The following is a 7,248-nucleotide window of genomic DNA, read 5'->3' on the forward strand; positions in this document are numbered from 1 at the left end:
AATATACAGGGGAAATGAGCACGACCAGGTGGTCAGTCTGGCAACTCTGCAGGGGGCGGAAATTTCTCTTTTAGAAGAAAATTGTATCAAAATTATTTAATTCCGAAATACGTGTTTTCAGGGACAAAAGGAAATGTAGTGGACATAAAGAGAATGTGAGGAAAAAAAGTGCTTTTCTGGGCCCCTTTCATTTTCTCCTTCTGCATATAATTGCTGAACCTAACCTAAAAAATTTGACATTTGCTGAATTTCTAACCTCTCTCATTTGTCAAATTCACCTATTACACGTATTTACAGGGGGGACAGATTTCTATGACGACTAAGAGCAACGTTGTCTTACTTAAACTTAAACTTTCTAGCCTTCGTCGACGACGCAACCCTCATTGTTCATTTCCATTGCCCTCTAGTGGCATTTCGCTTCTTCCGGTGGACGATCTTAATTGCGTCGTCGATCAGCGGAATCAATAAACCACGATTCGCTCGATTGTTTCTCCTAATTAGCCGCGATCTGCTTTGATCGCCGATCTATAAACTCATAATTTCCGAGCGATGCCGATCCGCGGGGGCAAAAAAGCGAAATAAATCGAACAAATTGCCCGCGAAAAAACGCCGCAACGACCAATCAGCGTCCGGCGAATGTCCTGTTTATATTTTATCTCCAAGATTACTATACATTCCTAGGAATGCCGAGCGGAATCGGCCTATATTGCCCGCTAATTAGCGGACGGTCGGGCCGGTTAATAGCCGATAATTATTCCGGCAAAAAATCCGTGTTTTATGTACTCGCGGGGAAAATAACAGAAGAAAGTGGTTTTTATGGGTTTGTTCGAGAAATCGGCTTCCCACGACCGGGGCGTGATCGCTATTATGTCATGACAGTTTCGGCGGGAATTCCGAGGGAATTCCTCGTCACATTCAGCTGTTTGCGAGATCTTTTGTCGAGAGGGTAAACAATTGAGCGCTCCTCCGTTAAGAGGCAGACACGCGAAAAACAAACGAAAGTGGCGGCGTTGCCACAGGAACCAAACACAATAATTATTATGTATTACGCAATCGTTCCCATCCCAATAATAACGACGTATTTGTTCGAGCGATAACGCAATGTTTGTGCGCTAGATGATAACAAACCCCTTTTTGAAATTTAGGCAAATTTGCGTTTCTCACGCCGTCAGGTGTGCGCCCCAGTTGTCGTCGGCAACAACGCGAGTTCAATCAATCGCGCAGCTTTGATTTTCGTGTGATTTAATTTTTTTTTTCATGTCGAAAGTTGGGTATGACCGCGACTAAATTAGATTTAATTGCCCGCGTTAACAGGTATAAACGTCGCAAATACGAGCGCCATAAATAACGATAATGAATAACCGTAATGGTACCGCGGATTTTTGCCGATCGCGGCGAATTTCCGACCGCGATGCATCGCGCAATTCTCGCAAAGAAGACTCCGAGCGACGCAGCGGGACGTCCCCTTTCCGCTTAGTTTCATATGCAAGAACGTATTTCATATGTGTCACTGGCCGTTTTTTTACCGATAGTTTCATCGTAATTATTTCGCGAGATACAAGACACGAACATCTGGCAACCTTGCTGTCTCCCTCCATCTTGATTAACTCAAATGACAATATTGCAGATGACAGGCCTCACGGTTGCGAGATTAACCAATAACCTGGTTGTTTCAACCAAGCAACAAGTTGCGACTCGTATTTTCGCCATCGCGAAGGGACTCCTGAGATTTGCGTCGAAATTAAATGTATGGCAACACCAATCATAGTCGATCATTACCTATTTAAGAGAAAATTAATTTTGGGTGGAAAATCAGGACAGAAATGTCTTTAGGAAAAATCTTTTAAACGTTACTGGCTGCTCCCAGGAGAAACCTTTAAGCTGGGAAAGAATTTTGTCGGACCTAAAGCATTTTCTGAAAGGATAACACGGATTCGTTCCTTCATATTTGACAAATAAATAAATAAATAAATTCCACGTTGCCATGTTTAAATGTTTTCTAATTTTTTCACGACAAATTGTACGCAAATCTAAATAGTTTCTTATCGAGCCTAAGAAACGATGTTGGCGGACGCTTCTTAATGAGCCTCTTCTGGCGTATTAATGCGCATACACAGGACGTCTGAATTATCTGTTTGCTCTGCCATTATTATTTCCGATAATCCTCAATTAAACGGCCAGTCTTATTAGATCGACGTGGATATTAATCTGTTATGTATGAGGTGTCATTAAACGATCACCGCGCGTAGGTTTAACATGTCGCTTTTTACATTTTATTGAATAATATTACCGGGCCATGATTATCGTGTCAATATACAGGGCGTGAACACCATTCGCATGCGCTTTTCTTAATGGTCGAGTGACGATTTCGTGGGGAGAGTGTTGAGGTTTTGGAAGCATATTGAATTGGACACTCTGATAATTTGAACACCCTGTAATGTTGATTTATAGAAAACAAATTCGTTATTATAAATTCAAATAGAGATTGATGGACGATATTGTGCTAAGGCCGCGTTCACAGTGAAGGTCTGGCGGAACGACACGCCCAATAAGAGAGCAAGAGCGCGACTCACCCGCAGCAGTAAATTATCCCGTTCTTAATTAAAATGGGAAGGAACTAATTATGTTTTTAAGTTTTTACGGCCGAGAGCAAATGTTTTATTTGCGTTTGCGCTAATACCTGCCCACCGGTTATTATGGGAGATCGCAATCTTAATCGACCGGATTGACACTAAAAAATGCGGTCGGAAATTGCGTCTGATCGCTGGGATTAGCTCGCACGAGGCGGTTTTTTACGCACATCTACATATTTCAATAAACAGAGAGCAATTAGCGTGGACCGTAGTAAATCACCGGACGAGGAAGAGTAATGTCCACGCCACTACCAATGGTGGACCCCCCGGAGGGGACCCAGAAGAGTAAATACTCCCGCGGAGAGCGATGCCACTGCAGATAAGTTACTCTTGGCGTCAACGCAGCTTCTGTGTCTACATCAGGTTCAAATGTCACTCCCAGTGACGTCAATGATCTTAATTAATGCCAAATCGCTTAAATAACAATCAGATTCTTCGATGGTGTTGCGTGCGGAGCAGTGGCGCGCCCTCAAGACCAACCCACTTAACGTCGACTCAAAAGCTCTATTCCACGCCAATGCGATAACAACCTTAACATCAAAAACAAATCGATTCAAGTGGGTGGAATTGTTCCATATCGCGTTGACCACCGGGTCAATTATCCTAATAAACAATGCTTAACGATCACTAATTGGAAGAGATTTTTTTTGGAGGAGACTCGGAATCAAAGCGGGCGTTGCATCACCACCTTTCCAAAAGTCTCACGCTGCGCTCCCTCTCCGACCTATCATGGCAAACAAATGCCGGCATACAAGGGGGCCCCAAATAATGCTCCTACTTGTTCCCCTTGTTGCATACCTTCGGGACGGTGGCGGAATTCATGAGGAGTCGAGGGGATAAGGAGAGCCGAAACAAAGAAACTCGAAGGGTGAGCCGTGGGAACGCGTAGTCAACTTTGACCCTCGAGGAGACCAGTTTCGAGGGCTAGTTTTGCGCCTTGGCAGCTTGGCATCCGAAAGGTGATAGAAGATTGGAAAATTAAAAGAAAAGGAGGAGGAATATTAGGACTCGATACATGAGATGCAAATGACAAATGCATATTTTGACAAGTGTTCTTTTTTTAAATTGCTCAACTGGGGATATTTCAATTGTTGAGCCAGAAGCCTCCAGGTTAACTTGACATAGATCTACCCGAATTTTACAAAAAATCACGCTTTTTATACTTATTCGATATTTTTGTGCTGTTGTCAGTTATCAACAATACCGTGACCTTTCCAAGGGTGTAGCAACAGTGTTCCAATCGGGATTAACACGTCGTGTACGTTAGTAGGGACTTAATTGGGATTCTGTCCGCATTTGCGACAGCATTGTAAGTCAAACTGTCGCTTAGGACACGCGTCCTTAAACGCCCAGTATATTCTATTCCTAAGAAGGCTTCAAATGCTTTTTCTTGTCCTACAGCGAGTCTTCACGGAACAGCCTCTACCCAAACACACCAATTTGGTTCGAACTTAAACTTACAACGTATACAACATTCCCAACGTGGTACGGAGAGTTTCAATTATTGGCGACATTCATGACCGGTTTGGCGAACCCCCTACGAAAACAACGAAACCCCCTTTAATTGCGCAACTTTCTCACGGTCAGCATCTTCGCAGGTGACACCGCACCACGAGGGGAATAACCCCCTGAAGGTGCGAATACGGCACGTCCCCCTCAAGGGAAGTCTTCCGTGTTTTGTTTCCGATATAGGAACGGTTGGGGTGTCTCTTATCCCTGATTTGCAGCTGCGGGGAAATCGCCTAAATATGATTTGTGTGGATTTTGGCCGTCTTGACTTGGAAGGATAACCTGAATTGAGGCATTTTTTTCCAAAAAACGAATGTCTAGATTGTTCTCTTCGTGATGGATTACCACGACATAGCTAGATTTCTATGATCTTTGATTTTTTTACCGATTGTTCTGTGATCGACCTGCACCAGATTCATAACGGTCAGGCTGTTGTGGAATTTTCTGCTTTTCCAGTATTTTCAATCTATTTTAAAAAAAACAGTATTTTCACTGTGCCTATCGTGGTGGATTAAAACAATTTTTTTTTTCAATTCTGGATTTTTGGCAGATTGGTTTCAGAGTCACTCCATCCGGTGATTCATAGCCATCAAATTTTTACGGAATTTTCTGTTTTCAATTTATTTTCTAAAAAAGCAATATTGCCTAAACCATCACCATCGTGGTGGATTACCAATCTTAAATTCATTATCTCTCCAATTTTGCGTTCGAGAAATGCGTTATTGAAACAATTTTTTCTCATTCTCTAATGCCCTTTCATATCCCATCTTATTGTTACTATACAATTCGAGAATGTGCCCTCCCGGCTGATCAGATTTATAAACACTTGATTTTTTTTCTTTACGGCCTCCGAGATGACCACACTTCGAGCCATTAACTTTTTCTTCTGAAAGGCATCTTTACGGCCCTTTTAGGGTCATTAGTCAGCGCTGACTTATTGGTATCGAGCCAATTAATATAAATAAACGGTTTATCAAACGGCGGCTATCTCGCTCCGGCTTTAAATGGCGAATTACTTAAAGTTTCGCGTGCCCGGGACGTCGCGTGACTCCGATTCCTTTTTTCCTCGTTTCTTACGTGTGCGCCTTTGTCCCGACCTCACCGTGTATATTCGGCCGAAGGCCGCAGGAGAGAGAAAGCGCGGCCATAAATTACCAAATCCCGATGGTATCTCGGAACAGATCAATAAACCGATCTAAACAGCTCTTCAACGCGTTTGACAATTCCATTAATTTTTTTCCCCCGTATTGCACTTGTCTCCCGCGTTATGCCGCACCGACCGCATAACTCTGCCGTGTTAATTCGTCCGAATGAATTAAACGGACAATAATTTGAATATCCTCCAACATTGACAAATGCGATATCATAAAATTCCATTAGTAAAACCTGCGAGACGAACGGTTATATTAAACGTTCCTAACGGATTTTATCTACAGCCTCGTTCTGAATTATTTGACATTTGTCGCTAGATGGACCGGGTCTAGGTCAGGAATGCGCGCGAGACAATCATATTTGTCGAAAATCTCGGGGCACGTTCCTTAAGAATCCGACCGTTAAAAAAAGACGCACAAAAGAACCCGCATCAGAAGAAGGGCACGTGGATAACTTTACAGGGATGAATAGGGATGGTTCTTTAAGCAGAACCGCACTCGCTTTCTTAAGGGGGAATCAGGGAACCCTTAGAGAAAATTAAAGGGCGCCCCTGTACGGCTTTGTGTAATGAATAAAATAGAGCCCTCGACGCAATCTCGTAGCATCACAATGCTCACCTTTTAACTTGAGCCGAAAAACGTTACATCCGATACCGCCGATCTAGCACAAATCCGATTATATTGTTAGAGCGGTTATTCAAATGCCACCCCCTCAACTGAGGCCGGTTATATGTATATAAAACATCCCAGGTGGTAAACTTCTTTCATCGGTCTCCGGGATGACCAGACATAAATTCATTTGAGTTTTTTCTTAAACTGACGCAAAAATCAATTTAGCAACATACTTGCATAATTATGGGCGATAAGCAACAATAAATAACGTATTGGACTAGTGGATCATGCGCCTTTATTATTATTGATATAAGGACTAATTTATTTATAGCAATTAAAAATCTTTTGTCTAGGTCAAACTTGCTGCCGTCATCGATCGTTTGACGTGCGACAATACGAACCAAAACATCCGATAACATCTACAGTGGCGGGACTTAACAAACAATAAACCCGCAATGAAACCATATGGTTTTGATTATTGCCGATCCACTGAATTTAGTTTCATTTGATTTTTGAGGCTTTAAAATTTAGAAAAATGCAACAATGAGTTGTCGAACCCCTTGACTATCCGACATAACCGGTATAGCGCACGACAATGCAACGCATCCAAAGACGCCTACTTTGGTACAATAACAATTATCAGTGATAGTGTAAGAGGGTTCAATTACAGTACTTGTTTTGATACGATATGGAGTTAATTATAAGTAAATCAACCCACGCGTTTCGAGTTTGTATTTGTTTATAAATGTACGTGTCCGTTCCTCTGATAAAGCGTCGATTTTCGGTAAATTTGCGTAAGCGATTGCGACAGCCGCGAGGGCTGATTTGGGCGCCAAAAACCCTGGGACCCCTGCGAGGGCGGTTGTGTCAACACAATGGACCCTAATCGGTAAACATGGGAAGGCAGCTTGCAAACAACGGTGCTAAATGGGCATTGACCGGCGGTCAAGCGGACAACAATGGGCCCAGACGTCTAATTTCTTGCCAAATCTTCTTAAAGACGAAGCGGCACGCGCGCCTTTAGGACGATTTATCGCCTCACCGGCCGACATATGTGTGAACGTACCTTAACGTATGCACCAGGGGTTTTTTGCGCGCCCGAATGGCTCTCGTGGCTCTAGCTTAATGGCTTTCATGGCCTGACAACTTGTTAATTAAGAGCACGTCTCTAAAGGCGCGTAAATCTACGCGTTCCCGCCCCAATCTAAGATAACTTCCTAGGTCGACATTGATCGGCCTGATGCAAGGCGACCAGGTGCAGGGTCATTTCTCGAAATATTCTAAACATTTTCCAGCCCCATTTACATGCAAATCTAATCGGTTGGTTATTGAACCTCTGGACT

This window comes from Euwallacea similis, chromosome 10 (genome assembly GCF_039881205.1).
Source record: "Euwallacea similis isolate ESF13 chromosome 10, ESF131.1, whole genome shotgun sequence".
NCBI lineage: Eukaryota > Metazoa > Arthropoda > Insecta > Coleoptera > Curculionidae > Euwallacea > Euwallacea similis.